The following is a 16,785-nucleotide window of genomic DNA, read 5'->3' as shown; positions in this document are numbered from 1 at the left end:
CAGCGTTCAACGTCTATGATATACCTTTACACTTGTGACCCTGTTACATCTAAATTTCCTGCTCATTCAGACGCAGTCTCTCATATATAAATGTCATGTGTAATGCATACGCACATTTCTCACCCACCCATCCACCCCATCACTGCATACGTTTTATCTCTTTATGCTTCTTTGAAACGTTTATACTAGTTTATTACATTCTTAAATAAGGAATCATATAGAGAGAAACATTGAACACCCACCCCCTGAAAATACCGACACAGTGTATTTACATAAGACAAGAAAGTTTCATATACTCAGCAAAACAATGCTTTCAGCAGGAATTAAATACTGGGTTTAAAAAAAATACTTAAAGTTTTGTCGTAGAGAGGTGTACTTCAGCTTCAAACTACCAACAAGTGTATCAACCTACCGTAAACATATTTTCAATTTTATACAATATAATTGTTAGCTCAAGTTAACACAATTGACATATCAAATGCATTCAGATAAATCGGATGGTATGGATGTCAGCATCTGGTTGTAGGATTTCCTTCTGGCATGTAACACATACAAATGTATTAGAATATCTCAGATATGGACACTCATTACATGCTTATTTCCCGATGCAACAACTGCGACCGGAATTTAACATTTACCTGATGTCGATGCTTTCAGATATAAAAAACTGAAGCAATCCAATTTGTTCTGCAAAATTCCACCACGTCATAACAGGAGATACCTCAATGGATATAGAAAAGAAGAAAAAAAACCCCAAGCATATATTTGACTAATAATAAGGTAGAAGAACATAAAAATCTACAAATCACAATCTGCACACATACATATAATTATGGAGCAAGTACGGTTTAACTCTATGCCACAGAAGGACGAGTCAATAGGTTAGAATTGTTTCCAGCGGACCCTCATACCGGCACTAGCACCACACATATTTAACGACATGGATAATGACTCTCATTTCGCTGAAATATATTTGGCAAATTCGAGTGGTGTGGCCACACCTGTAACAGCAGGTACTACACATTGCATGCATACGGATATAGGCAGGGTGCTGAATTGGATCCCCGCTGACCTTTACGAGTGCGCCATTCGTGTCTTCATAGCCAACCCGATAACCTACAATGAATGAACCACACACACCTCCGTAGCCAACTTGATGACCTGTAACACACTGTTGTTCGTGACAACACCAAGCAAAACTGTTCATTTAGACAAAAGCTGTGTGTAAGGATAAAAAAGCCATCACGACACACGTTTGATATAAGGTAGCAAAATAGAAAACAGCGATTGAATTAACAAAATGCTCATGGAGGCTAAACTCACTCTTAATATAGTGAAAAGATTGAATTGGCAGCTTTGAATAGGAAAGCATCCTCCGGTAGTAAGACCGTACTGCTAACGTCAGCCCTACGACGGGAAAGGCCCGAACCAGCCCTAACGCAAAGCCAGCCGCCAATGCCTGACTCCTGGCTTTGAATATACCTTGCTTTCTGCCTTTCACCCAGTCGACCTCAACGCCGCAACAGTCAGTAAGTATACCCAGTATCAGAACGCGTTATAATCTGATAAACCCAATTTTTTTTGTGAAGGTCTTGGACAAAGTTTGAGAGCCTTACGCAACCGTCGCATTTAACGTCTTTATTTGGTACCAGGCAATCTACTCCATTCGCGTAATACCATACACAGTTTGCTATTCGCCGACTTCGAAAAGCAGTATTATGCATTTATTAAAGAACGTTCCTGGTGTTTAGAAATAGCGGACCAGATTCTCAACTGCCGCATCGGCGATAAGCTCCATCGGACCACCATAATGACTCCTGGAAAGAAAGAGCTGTACTTTAAGCCCCTGTTCAAACATATCAAGGTGTTATATACCATCTATACCATCTACGCCGACCTTGGAGCCCTCAACGTCTCGGTAAAACTGGAAGATGTAGACCTGCTTAGCTTTGTGTTTAACACTGACAAGACCGTGAGCCAGACATGCGGCTACAGCTACACGGACATACACTGGGACGGCAGGACCAACTCTCTGATAATATAACGGGGACAAAAGCCGTATCCATCTGGAGTCTAGAGGACGAGCTCAAAGGAATTCACAAAATGTTCGCCAAGCCGTGAGCAACGGAAATGACTTTAAAGCCTCCAGTGCATGCCATATCTGTGAAAAGTGTCCGGTCCAGGACTACTGCCAAATAGCTGGCAAATACCAACATCAAATGTACCTTCCACTGCGAATCTCTCCGGAAAAGAACAAGAATCCCGTAATTTACAACCTGTAAGGATACAACGGTCATCGTTTGATAGGTCCCAATGGCATAACCTCGAAGGGCGACATTAACATCATATATAAAGCATGGAAACTTTTGACCTTCGTTTTAGGCCAGTTCCAAATTCATTGACATCCTCCAGGTCATGAAAGTCACAAGATAAAATCGACCTAAAACCTACCCAGGGACACCTTCCAGATCACCAGCCAGGATACCAAACATGAGTGTCATTCTAATTACACAAAAGGTTATCCACAACAATGAATACATAGAGCTGGGACCGATTCTACCCATAACCTATCGAGAACTTCCGCATCAGTCAGGACATGTATGCAGAGAAATACGCCGACGATAAAGACGTGAAGGTGAAGAAGAATATTGAAGAGAAGGATGCGGCCGTACCCCCCCCCCCAAACAAAACAAAATACAACACGCCGAAGACACGGACGTGTACGAAAAAGCGCGGTTGGGCAAAATGGCCGCAGTAAAGTATATTGACGACCAGGTCACTCTCAAGGAGACCATCAGAACCGGCAACATGAACATGGCGGTAAACAAGATCACGGGTTTTGCAAATCCTACATGAGACCATGACGAGGTGAGAAATCAATAAAAAAGTTGTAGTTCGAAACTTAGAAGAATACGTACATCGCCAAGACACACGAAGAGGTGTGATGACAGACCATGCAAAGTGTGTATAAAGAAAGTATATTAGCTTGTGCATAAGCTGTGTATATTTGTCTTTTTTGTGATCAAAGGAAATGGTTATGGTCTATACATGACAGTCAGATATTGGTAGTATGAGTTAAAATAATTTCAAACACATGTTTCGTTTACGAACATTAGTATATAATTTTACTCTTTTCATGGTCATATATACCTGTCAGGTATAACGAATCTTAAAAAGTAGTCATTCTGATTTCATGCAATCCATTTGTGTATTCAATTTTTATGACATGTTGTCGCTCTGCAACCTCATTTTGATACCTGTTCTGTTTCCGGTTTTTACTAGGTTACAGAGGGAGGGATAAGATGCTCAAAATATTCTCTACTATTTACGATTTATTTGAGGAAAAAAAATAGCATTGCTTAGAAATACATCATTAGAACTACTGTTGTCATATTTGCTTTGTTATAGTTGTTTTGTTTATTTATAAAACTCGATTACTATTATTGTTTAAAAAAAGAAAATAGGCTCCAACTCCGGCAGCCAGAGAAATTGATTTGCTCCTAGCCGGGCTGATTTGCATGTGGTCTATATTGTGTCCTTGTTAGGAAACAGTGGGAGAGTAGCTATTCGGTAGTATTTTGACACCATCCCTTTTGATTGTACCCCCCTTATGATTTTAAGAAAGGAAGGCATCACTGATATAGAAAATGCACAAAACTTAGTCATTTCATTCATTGTTTTATAAGATCTGACCTGTTTGTTGCTTGGGGGTCCAAACATTATCAACTTGTTGGCGTTTCAAATCAAACGGGAATTTCTTTAGTGTCATTGTCGCCAAATTTGTTTGAATCAGTCTATAGTTTCAAGCAAAATATGTCATGTACTTCACCGTCTTTGAAAATCTAAATAATTCCCTAAATTCTGGATGTACATCTATTTGAATGCATATATACAATAATCCTTCCTCATTCGTTGTTAAATTTGCTTTAGAAATATTAAAAGTGGACATTGCAAATATTGGACGCGGACCTCTCATATCTGCTGAAATAAAAACCAGAAATGGATAGCCAACTGTTTGTTTACTTGTTTATGTCGGGGGCTTCTGTTTGCATTGAAACGCCAATAATTCGACAGTGTTAGATACCTCTAGGTGACCGTCAGGTTAGAAAATATAAATCAAATAATGAAATGACTAATTTTTGTGTATTTTTTAATATCCTTGATGCTTTTCGTTTTAAAAATGGGTAGGGAGTACAAACAAACGGGACGGTGTGCAAATACGGTGGGTGAGTAGTGATCTTCCAGTGGATGTTTTTGAAGGTTAGTAGATGAATCATACACTATTTCCTTTGAACTCAGAAAAGAACTAGGATTATAAGCAAAACAACATGAAAATAGTTTAGGAGAATTTATATGTATGAATGTGTGCGTGCGTGCGTGCGCGAATGTATGTATGTATGTACTGGACCGTGTCCTACAATATGTTCTAAAAATGTCACTCAGGATTAAATTTTTAATTTGCCTCTCTCAACCTAACGAAGAATTTCAGGATTCCAAGCTACCTTTCCGGTTGTCGCTGAACATAACGACGCCGTCGATGTATGCAGGGGCGGTGTTAGGACTAGGGCAGACCATGTCCGCGCGGGGCAAGAGTATCCGGAGAATATAGCTTGACAAACTCATGAGGACGACCTTAGGCCTGAAGCGCGGGGCCCTCTCAAAAGCGGGGCCCGGGGCGGTCGCCCCACTTGCCACCCCCAAACGCCGTTCATGGATGTATGCATCACATGCATCCATATCAGATGTTATCATTTTCTTGAACAGCTGAAATTTTCATACCAAATGGCATCACACTGTATTGTTGAGTCCATTTGGAGTTCCAGAGGCCGCAAATTATTTTGTTCTATCTGTAGATGGAATCTGCCAGTATCCATTTCACGGGTCAAACTTGGTGACATAATGTGCGTTTCCAATTTTGTCAATACAGTCATCAATTCTTGGTATTGGAAATGAGTTCGTTTCGGAGACAATGTTCACTTTTCTGTAGCCAGTGCACATACGGGAAGGATTATCTTTTTTTCGGCGCAAGAATACAAAGCGAACTCTAGTTACATTTGCTTCGTTCAATGAAGTCATTCTCCAGAAAGTATTCAATTCCGTTTGAAACATTCCTGCTTGAGAGGGTTCATCCTGTAAGGGGGCCTGTTTTACAGGCTTAGAATCTACAATTTCTGTATCATGGTATATTTTGTTTGTTCGAGTTGGAGAAGCTGTGAAAAAATACACGTATTCACATATTAACTGATTTAACTCATTCTTTACTTGTGGCTTTTTAATATTGCAGAATACCGAAATATTGTTGAACCAAACGCATTACAATACGGTTGTTCATCGTCATTTAAATCGCCTCTGTGCGGGACAGGTACAACTAAATTTACTGTATAAATTACAGGACTATCTCGATCAGCATACTCCTTTAACATATCTATGTAGCAGAGTTGTTTCTGTTTCCGTCACGCAGGAGTATCGATAATATATGCGAAGTCACTTACTTTCTTTTTAACTGTATAGGGATCATAATATCTCGCCTGAAGATGATTGTGAGGTATGGGTAAGAGAGACAGAACTTTATCATCAGGCTGCAAGGTTCTTTCTTTTGTATTTTTGTCATACTTTACTTTGATTTTTGATTGAGTAGACCGAATATTATTTATTGCCACCTCACAAGCTTTCGAAAGTTTGCATTTACGGTCAGACACATAAACAAGTGTATTAATCTTAGAGGCATCGGTTAAAGACGTATCTCTTTCAGCAGCTTCAATGGTCAACAAACAATGTGTCCAAAGCAAGTTAAAAAGGACCAAAACCTAGGAACTCTTGAACTCGCTCCCTAACAACAAGCAATAACAAATGAACACCTTCGACCCAGATTTTTCTGTTATCAATCCAATATGACCTTATCCCATTCTTTGAAGTGTGATAAAATCTTTCCAACCCCCAACCCCCCTCAGGCTTGCAGCATGAGTTGCAGAGGACTTAAATTGTTGAATACCTAATTCATACATAACTTGTTAGAAGATCGCAGGTTTGAAGTTAGAACCTTGATCAGATTGGGCGTATTTTCGAAGGCCAAACATTTCAAAGAACTTTATTAAGGCTTTAACTAGAGTTTTAGTCTTACTGTTCCGTAATGGAATTGGCTCTGGAAACATTATCGGCGCACACATTATGGGCAACAAGTATTGGTTACATGACTTGGTCTTAGGTATGGGAAAAGCACAGTCTACCATTATTCTAGTAAATGGTTCGTCAAATGCAGGAATAGGCTGTAAATGAGCTTTAGGTATCTTTTGGTTGGGAGTTCCTATGATTGGAAAGTATCACAAGATCTAGAGTATTTATAAACATTACTCTTAATGTTCGGCAAAAAATGATGTAAGATCTTGTGAGATGTTTCATCGAGCCCTAAATGTCTAGCCAAGGGAGTTTCATGGGCTAAACTACAAACTTTCTGTCTATACGACTTTGGAACAAGCTTGCTGACTAAACTTCACCACCTGTACTTCAGATGATCTCCATTTGCTCATATTGACGACATTTAGAACAATGACAAGTTGGTACCTCTGCAGAATAAGCTTCGCTAACAGAGCTCGGTAACAAACTGACGATCTGAGGATCTCTTCCTTATTCGACGACAAGTGATTGTCATTTGTCACCCTGATTAAAAAAGGAGTGGTTAATAGAGGATTCCAATATTCAACACCTTTTGATTGATCAGTTTCAGATACAAAATTTTCTTCATCAAAAGCCTGACCAATAAATGTATTAGGCCAAGAAATATTTTCCTGATTAACTTCAATCTCAAAGCTCTTTTTCCCATGACTCGAGGAACTGCATAAACTGAGTATGAATCAGGGACTTCACTTTTAATTTGATCAACTTTTTAACCCAAGTAAGGTTTTTCAGTTAAAAGTGTATTAGCCACAACCTTATCTTCAGCTAACTAATTGCATCACAATAAATGAACACTTTCAATGGGCAAAGAATTTACATCTCCGATATTCACTGGTCATGAACCTAAGTGTGAATCCTTTGTAATTCTTAAAAAATTCGGACTGTGGCTTGTTTGGCCCAACACAAGTGTTGTTTCGTCTACATGACCATGACTTTGACTTCAGAGAAACAATGACATCTGGAACAGCTCTGTCTTTATTCTGCTGATTATTTTTTTAAACATAAAGCAGTCAGAAATAAATTGCCCTATTTTCTTGCAATAGGTGCACGAAGAAAGAGAACATTATTTCTGATCGGTCTCATCAGAAGATAGATCCTTATTAATCGTGCCAGATTAAAATGTGTAAGTAATCGCTTGAAACTGAATCGGTTTCCTGCTTAAAACAGGCTGAGAGGAAAAATGAAACTTTGTGAGTCAGGGAAAAGTCATCAACTGTACGAGCAGCGTTTTACAAAGTGTCTACATGGTGCTCATCAAGGCACGTAGGTAATGACAGTACTAAGGACGCAGCTCTTGAACTCTTCGAGCAATATTAGTTATATAAGTTTCTCATAACTTTGATTAATCGTTCTAGATGCACACCACCTGTCGAATAGATGTTCTTTCTCCCTGGCAACATCGGCATGTGTTTGGCTACTTTCTTCTATTTTTATGCCTCATGTACCGACTCATAACCCTACACAAAACGATCCTTAACACAACTATAAACAACCCTTGCTGCTACTCATAGTGAAGTGTACATTTCACGAGCTTTGCCAATGAGTACACTCTGTAAAAATAAGGACCAATGTTTTCTTGGCCATTTGAAATTCTCGGCTATTTTTCCAAATGTGAAAATATGGATTTACCTCTTTTTCTTAAAAGCGGGTACTGATCTCATATTTTTGTTATAATCAAAAACTGAACTTTCGTGAGGCGACTGCTGTTCCAGTTCTTTTAATTTCAAATGTATTTCAATCTCTCTTTCTTCTTTTTGTATTGGCCTCTCTCTCTTCCTCATTTCTCTCTCTCTCTCTCTCTCTCTCTCTCTCTCTCTCTCTCTTTCTCTTGCATTTGTGTTATGTATATTTGATTTAATTTGTGTTTGATTTAATTTAATTGTAAGTTTAAAATCTTTTTCGTTTTTGAAAATTTCATTACATGTCAATGTAACGTAATTTTGTCTACTAGGAATTTGATATTTTTCAGAAAATTCAGTTTGACCTAGATATTTTGATCAATAGCTAATAGTAGAAACATTGTTTCTATTTTTGACTTAGTTCCTGGCCTTGATTCGAGGTCAAGTAAACAACTGTGTTATTATTCATTTTTAATGTGTGAACGATAATCGTGAAATCGAGGCTGTACTGGTTTACGTGCCATTAGACTTGTAAATTCCTTCCAAGGCTTTCTATAATTGATCGCATGACCCTCAACCGTGCATTTGTTTTGCGCAGTATTCAGGTTTTATAACGATGTCTATGGACAATTTAGTCAGTATGGGCTTAAAACACTTGATGTCAAATCCTTCCTCTGTTGTAGCCAGCTTTCTAGTTATATGTTAATTTTTCTTCAGATTATTTGGATTTTAAAAGATTAATTCGTTTCTTTGGAGATAGTTTAATGCTCATACAGAATTCTTGAAAAAAGACATTTCTTAAAACTGTTTTCGGATTTCCAACACCGGAGTGTTATTTCTTGTGCTTCTACAAGGAACTGTAGATAACAGCACTGTATAGGATACATCATACGTCATCGTCTTCCATCTTGAATTCTTCGTCGGGACTCGAACTTGTATTCATTAGAACATTTCATTATTAGGACTTCTAAAATTTTATTCGTGAATTATTCTTGGATTATTTTTGGATTTGATTCTTAAAAGCGCAATTTCTTATTTTTTCATTTTTACAGCGATTTGTTTCAACGAAATAATTTGTTTCAAAAACTGTTCAAAGCATGTTGTTTTCGAGCCTAAACTAAATTATTTTTTGTAATTGCGTTTTCTCTCTCTCTCTCTCTCTCTCTCTCTCTCTCTCTCTCTCTCTCTCTTCCAGCATTTTCATCGCTCTTTCCACTTTTCTTTTTGAAGCTCAATTTTTCTCAGCTTTGATTCTGTCTGGTTGTGTAATTTCAATTTTTTAAATTTCATAGCTAGATTGAGATTTACTAATTAATCATACATCTGGATGCATAAAATGTCCCTCGCCACCAAATACTTGATTAAAATACATTTTAGTTCCTCTTTTAACAAAGACGATTTTATGTCCGAAAGTTAAAAGCGGTTAGCAGCACCTCATCTTTCCTCAAACACTGAAACAAGCATATTTCGGATTGGAAACAAAACTCTCCACTCTAGAAGACATAGTGAAAACTTATTGGTATCAACATGAAAATCAAATGGCCAGGAGCAAGAAAATATTCCAAACTAAAATAAATTAATATTTTTAAAACAGAAAATTTTATTTCTGTTAACTATTTCTGATGTTCGTATAAGTAATAAAACCAACAAGTTTCGTAAAACTTAACAAACAATTTAATTGTCCAGATCATAAAATACAAAATTTAAGAGGAACTTACAATTTTATGTATTGAATACAAAATAATTCTCAAAACGTTTTATCAAAGACCAAAATAATAAAACATTGCGTACAAACGGCAGATCAGGAACATACTGGTCCGCCAACAGTCCTAGCGTGTCCAAATGGCATTGTCTAGAAGGCCTTTGAATATCGCATAATAGTTGCAAAATAATAGTATTGTATAAGGAGAATATTTTATGTCCACTGAATAATCGTAACAGATTTGTCTTGTCAAATTATCTAAACACAACATTAAACACATCTGCAGACTGATTTCAACATATGAGATCAGAATCCAAGGAATATATTGTATCCAATATAGGAATGAATATGATTGCTATGTTCTCTCCTTATATGCACTTTCAAGATTCTATCGCGTCTGCATATCGCAATATATCCCATCTGACAGATCGTACTACTGAATCTAATATTTCAAAGTACCTATTCATGTGATCTAATTCGACCATTGGGAAATAACCAAATTCTTCTTAAAACCCACCTGACCTAACCTAAATCCTCTAGCCAATAAGAAATTATCCAAAAACTGTCAGCCGGTTTTATTAGGGTGTGTGCGTGTGTGTGTGTGTGTGTGTGTGTATGTCTGTCTGTGAGAGAGAGAGATAGAGAGAGAGATCTGGATTTTTTGTCGTAGCTTTACAAGAAATTCAGTCATATCAGTGTTGCAGTTTATAATGATGTCTAGCACTGTGGCATCATGCCGCAGACATGTAGCATGATGTCTCACCCAGTCACATTATCCTGACACCAGGCTGACCAGTCCTAACACTAACCCCTTAATGCTGAACGCCTAGCGAGGGAGCCTTTAGTACCATTTTTATAAGTCTTTGGTATGACTCGGGCGGGGTTTCTAACCCGCGACCTCCCACATCCTAGGCGGACGCTCAAACCACCGGAGGTTTTATTATTGGAAACGCGACATCTATTTATAGATCCGATGCAATCTTCACTCGTAATATCTTTAACTAGAATTGCATACCCTCGTACAAAAATTATCTAATATCCTGCCTACAGATGATAATTACAATGTAAAGTCATAAACAATAACTACACATAATATAAATACAGTCATGAACCAAGAGTTGCAAAAAATATAAATATACATAACATCATAACAGTTGGGCAGAACCCGCTGTAGATGTTTATCCTTACAGGCTTAATCAAACGCAGTATTTTGAAGAACCAATAGCTAACAACGAAAATAACCACCCCGGGCAGTGCTGTACGCGGTAAAGAAACTCGAAAACAGTTAATGTATAATTCATACATATTTTCTCAACAATTCAGCGAGAAATATTATCCAGAGGAAAAGAAATTTATGAGATGTCCTTATCGATATGATATGTTTAATAATATATTAGAATGCAGTTCTGGTTTAGCAACAGGTATTTTTCCTACTGTTTGTTTTTTGTTTCGCTTTAATATCCGATTGTGTGTTGTTATGTTTATTTGATTTAATTATATCTGATTTAATATATATTTATTTCAAATTAATTGTTTGTCAGTTGTTGTTTTTCTAATTTTTCATTGCATGATATTGTAATGTAAATTTATTCACTAGAGATGATACTTTTTCAGAAAATAGTTTGACCTTGGCTGCTAGTTTATAAACACCTTGTGTTGATCTAAATCCTGACCTTGTTTTAGAATTTGTAGCAACCTTTATAAACAAGTTCTATTTTATTTTAAAATGATTGGTTGTTTTCAAGATCAAGATGGGACTTTGTCTTTAAGATGTAAACAATTTTTTATATTTTTTGTCACAAATGATTGGTTTTCGTCAGAGTCACACTGGGTAAACGTGATCTGTAACAAGTACTTGCTTCTATGACCTTCCAGAAGATGATCAGGTTACCCCGTGTTTACGTTTAAGAAAGACCATATAACCCATGTTTTGGAGAATTAATCTCATTTGAAACTGGGCTGTTGAACTGTTAGTTTTATGTTGTGTTGTTTGTGGTTCTTTCAAATTACTTGGTTTGGAGTTTTTTTTTCTTCAGATTACTTGGATTCAAACGGATTAATTCCGTTATTTTTCTGGAAAATACGCGTGTTCATTTAAAATTGTGGAACAGAGACAGTTTTTTTTATAAACATTTATTCAGCTATCAGAAACGGGAGTGATAATTCTTGTTTCTACAAGGAACTGTAGACTTCAACACTACGGATTGCAGCGTACGTCATCGTCTTTCATCTTGGAGTTTCGTCGGGATTCGAACGTGAAATCAGTAGAACATTTTGTTATTAGGACAACTACAATTTTATTCTTGGATTATTCTTGGATTATTTTTGGATTTGATTCTATAAAACCGTAAGTTCATATTTTTTTCATTTTTACAGAATTTTTCCAGGGAAATAAATTATTGTATTTTTTCAAAGCTTGTTGTTTTCACTCTTTCTTGTGTTACTGTTTATTCGAGCCTAAACAAGTGACATAAGAATACTATTTCACCTATAGTGTCAAACTTGCACTGTGGGTGTATCTGGAAGGTACATTAATTGCAGACAAAAAGAAATAGGTGAGGATTAAATAAAATTGTGAAAACAATTATGACTGTGCTCCAATTCGCCACCAAAATTATGCTCAAGGTGAATCTTAGGACACGCACCAAACTTCAGTCACTGTTACATACTATCAAATTGTGCAAAGCTTCTCTGTCCAAGATGCAGCTTTTTTTTTTACCTTGCCTACTGACATTAAACATACTTGTTGTTTGTATTCTGGGGTGAAAATGTGTTGTGCACAAGAACTAGGTCACTGTAACCTTCTTTTCGTGACTGAAACAAAACTGTCTGCAATTATGTCTGGCTTGTGATACAATAATCTTTTGGAACCTATTGCTGCCAAACTTAAACTGAGAGCATATGTTAGATTTAGACTGAAAGCATTGCACACATTAAAGCTGGGACAAAGTGACCCTTTTCTCAGGATTTCTATTACTTAAAGATGGTTATGTGCTCTAAATTCAACAGCTTTGAACCAGTAGCCATGAAACGTGCATTTTAAGCACATCTATGGATTCGGCTATGTCACACAAAAAAACTAGGCTGCCTTGAAAAATACTGACTCTTGCCACAAAAAGCAGGAGTATTGTCAAAATTTCTGCTCAGTAGCAACTCCTGTTTTGAATCACCATTTCTCATGTTTGCATTAAATGGAATTTCATTAGGGTGGCGTAATGTTTCTTCTAGGTACTCTCATAGATCAAAAACCTGAGCATCAATGAAGGAAATATTAGATTGAAATTAAAGTGTTGATCGTTCCTGGCAGGATCTTTCTATAACAATGGAGAAAGGATAAATAATATGGCTTTAATTGGATCTTAATCATCCTTTCTATGACAGACCTTGCTGGATAGGCAGGTAGAAGTTAATATCCAGTTTCTGCTATGGTTTAATATGACATATCTGTAACAGCTTTGACAGCTATTTCATCTAGTTTTCCAATGCTCTTATTGAAGAAAAGTGACTTTGTATATGAGTTAACAGACCTATCTTGAATGTCCCACATTTATTAAGTTACATTTAAAATAATTTATGCATTTAGTACACCTCAGAGGCCATATTTTCTTAACAGTTTTGGTAAAATTAGCATGAAGAAAATCACTTGTGTTCATTTCGAGCTTGCCTGTACAAAGAACAGGTAAGCTCGCAGTTTCCAATCTAGAATCATCCACAGTCTGGTTAACCCCAGTGTTAAAACTGGGTTTTCCTGACGTTACCTCCATCTTTAGACCTGATATGATCAACATGAAAGAACAAATGTATGAGACTAGAGTGCATAATGCACAGAAGTATCAAAAATTACAAAAGAAAAAGACACTAAATATGAATCAGAAATAATAAATCCATAGAGCCTTGTGGCCAGTGTCTCCATTCCCCTTCCCACTTCTATTTCTTGTTCTCTGATTATTATAAAACTTATTTTATAAATGTGTAATCCTGTTGTATTACTGGGCCCTGCCAGTATGGAATCCTTAACCATTTGTCTGTGGACATGGCTTTCATGCTGAATGAATGTAATACACGCTGTAATACAATCAAACACGTCCTATTTATAAAAAAGTGCTAAAAGATACTACAGAATCCACCAACAATGATTTAAGGTTTGTAATACAGTAAAATATGTAATAGTTATTTGCCCTTCAGGAGGATGTTAGGAATGGAAGATAATTGATATATTCGATAACTATTCAGGTGGAATCTGATGTATGAAGATTGGAAAATTAATTTGAGATTATGTAACATTTAAAAGAACAATGCCAAGTATAATGTTTGCAAGCTTGTGACAAACAATTTAGTTATATCAACCTATCAACAACATCTGCTCACCTTCTAAAAATTAATACAATTTGATGTCGTTCATAATGTCTCTTCCACTACATCACCAATTCCATTCTTCTTATCTAATACCACCTGGATGTTCAGCATGAATGAGACAATCCAAATATGTTTCTCCTGTGTAATTACTCTAGTCATCATTTAATAACAACTTGCACATGAATTTACTTTATTGATTTGAATATTTTCTGCTTAGGTCTAGTTTGAGGGCCATATTTATGGTGTGTCATGCAGTAAAAAATGGCACATTTAGTTCTGATTGGTGGTTATTGTTTGTTCCAGTCCAGGGTAAACATTAACCACCAATCAGAACTTACTGTATCTCATTTCCTGCATGACACACAGGAAGTACTGGCAAAGCAAGAGAAACACTTAATGCAAAGGTGATTATTAAATAATCTGTAAGGTACGTAAATTGTACATGGGGAGTAAATTTGCAATTCAAATTTCAAATCATATTGGTTTGTGACCTTGCGAAGAAAAAAATGTTTAGAAGGGAAGGGGGTGTTATCAATAGGTTTCTTTCTTCACTATAAAAAAGATAAGTGTCAGTGGCTGCAGCAGTTGTCTTGCATCTGTAGGAAGTACACTTTGCTAGATTTTTGGGGTATTCTTCTTTACTCCACGCCCACACTTGTTCTAGATGAGATTTTCCTTGCATGATGAAATTGCGCTATTTCTTCAGTTTTGAAGATAACTCTGTAATGTCTCTGAAGTTTAAGTGAGGACATGAAAAGGGTAATAAGATGTTTTAAAGCATTCAAGCAGTACAAAACAAAGCATATGATGGATTGACATGATGAGTCATGCATCAGATCAAATAGGGCAGCCTGCAATGGCCTAAAAGGTTGAATTAAAATCACTGTTAAGTAACGAGTAGTCTGTTTGAAAGTATTTATTTTTTTGTTATCTTGTCATGGATGAGAATTGCATATAATTAGATGCTAAGTCTGTGTTTGTCTGTAATCTGGATACTGGAAATACAACCATTATGTCAACACACATACAGGGGCACCACCTACCACTGACAGACCTTCTAAAGATGAAAAGACCACAAATGTATATCGATAATGTATTATATCATGGACTGTGTAACGTGAATCATAACGATACACAGCACAGGTGTATAATATTACCACTACTTACAAAATGATATGGTCCAAAGCAAATACCAGTATTCCTTGAAATACATGAAATCTCAGTTATAATTAAGTTTGTCTTTCACCACTTTATCTTTTAATTAGAATTAATTATAAAGAATAATTAAGAATTTGAAAAAATATTTAATAATTTACCTTTGATACATATTTTCTGTTTAATTTATTCCATCTTGTTTTAAGTGTTACACAGAAGTCAATCAAGGAAGATAACCACTGTCACAAGTTATTTCATTTCAGTGTAAGAATCTGAGGTCCCATTAATATTTGACCTTCCTTTCAAGGTCAAAAGGCCTGAAGAGCTAACTGTAGAAAGTATGTTATTATTAGAAACACAGATGAGAATCTATGCAATAGGTTTTGAGGGGATGAAATCCAGCCAAGACAAAAACACATAATTTATTCATGTACTGAATGAGAGAACAGAAAAAAAAATCACCAAGCCATCCTAATTTCACTATAGTCAACCCATAACCCATTAGCAACCCTTTGTCATGCAGTGTGGTGTACATAACACAATGTCAGAACAGATAGTAGATGCTTTTCCTTATGAAATGGAGAAGACGACTATCTTATGTCTGTATTGGCCAGCATTTATGCATGAGTATTTTAACATTGCATGTAATTGAAAAGAGAGTATTTTCATGCATTGATTATAAGCAAATAAATTAAAATTGGGGTAGAGTTTTAGGGGTGTAGAGGGCTGTAGTTTTAGTGGTGGAGTGGGATGTAGTTTTAGGGGTTTAGTGGGGTGTAGTTTTAGGAATGTAGTGGGGTGTAGTTTTAGCATATCAGCATAATTTTATAACTATAATTTTTTAATAAAATGTATGATTATAACTATGTATGACTGTTGAAGTAAATTGTTATAGTTTTTCTTATAGTCAGTAAAATAACTTTATTTTATTATTTATAAGGACAAAAAAGAACGAAATAGTTTTAATGCAACATACTTTCAAATTGTGCACTTCAAACATCAGTTATGCAAATGTTTAGGTGCAACAATGTCATCAAATATTATTGTAAATTACCCAATTTCCTACTAATACAATGTCAGGTGGCATAATTGTATCTAAATTTCCTTATTCACTATAAACTTAAAGTTTGTCGCAGATGGTTTTCATTTTTCTCTTCCATTGACAAACATGTTCGCCCAGGTGTTAACGTCATTTAAATATTCCAATGGTGGGCTAAAAATCTCTAATTAATTATTTCACAGTCGAGTACATGAATATTGATTTTAGAAATGTGCACCAAGAATGCATCAAAAAAGCACCAGTAAAAATGAATGCCTCTCAAGTGGAAACAAGGGCCAGTACAACTCTATATTCATGCTTAATACATTCTATTGCATGCATATGCACTATTTTCTTGTTAAATACTGGATGATTTTATACACTTGAGATTAACCGAATCGTCCCCATATAATGTGACACTTTAAACTTTCCCATCAATTGAAATATGCTAACATATTCCTAGCATGTATAAGTGAAACTACAGACCACTGTAAAATTATCAGAGGCAAACACCATTTCTGATTTGGTTGGGTTTTACCTACTTTTATGTTTTTTATAGTGGCTTTAGATAGTTTTTGTTGAACAATCCCAATGTTGCAGACCTTTATAAAGATAATTGATCCATTACGTTCCACCACTAATACCGAGCTTAAAAAATGGAAGAAGTACATAACTTTTTTTAATCTATCAATTTAAAACTGCCTTACATGATAAATGAACATTAATACATCATCTTCGTA

The 16,785-nt window shown here is 36.0% G+C and overlaps 1 protein-coding gene across 2 annotated transcripts in view; it reads left to right on the top strand.

The window, feature by feature from the left end:
• LOC149773802 (arsenite methyltransferase-like) overlaps positions 1–16,785 on the top strand; it is a 248,677-nt gene that overhangs the window by 109,239 nt on the left and 122,653 nt on the right. The gene's annotated exons all lie outside the window — the stretch shown is intronic.

The sequence above is a fragment of the Sinohyriopsis cumingii genome, unplaced genomic scaffold (assembly GCF_028554795.1).
Source record: "Sinohyriopsis cumingii isolate HCF-2022 unplaced genomic scaffold, ASM2855479v2 utg000552l, whole genome shotgun sequence".
Lineage (NCBI taxonomy): Eukaryota > Metazoa > Mollusca > Bivalvia > Unionida > Unionidae > Sinohyriopsis > Sinohyriopsis cumingii.
The sequence above is the reverse complement of the archived record's forward strand: the minus strand, read 5'-3'. Positions and strand labels throughout refer to the sequence as shown.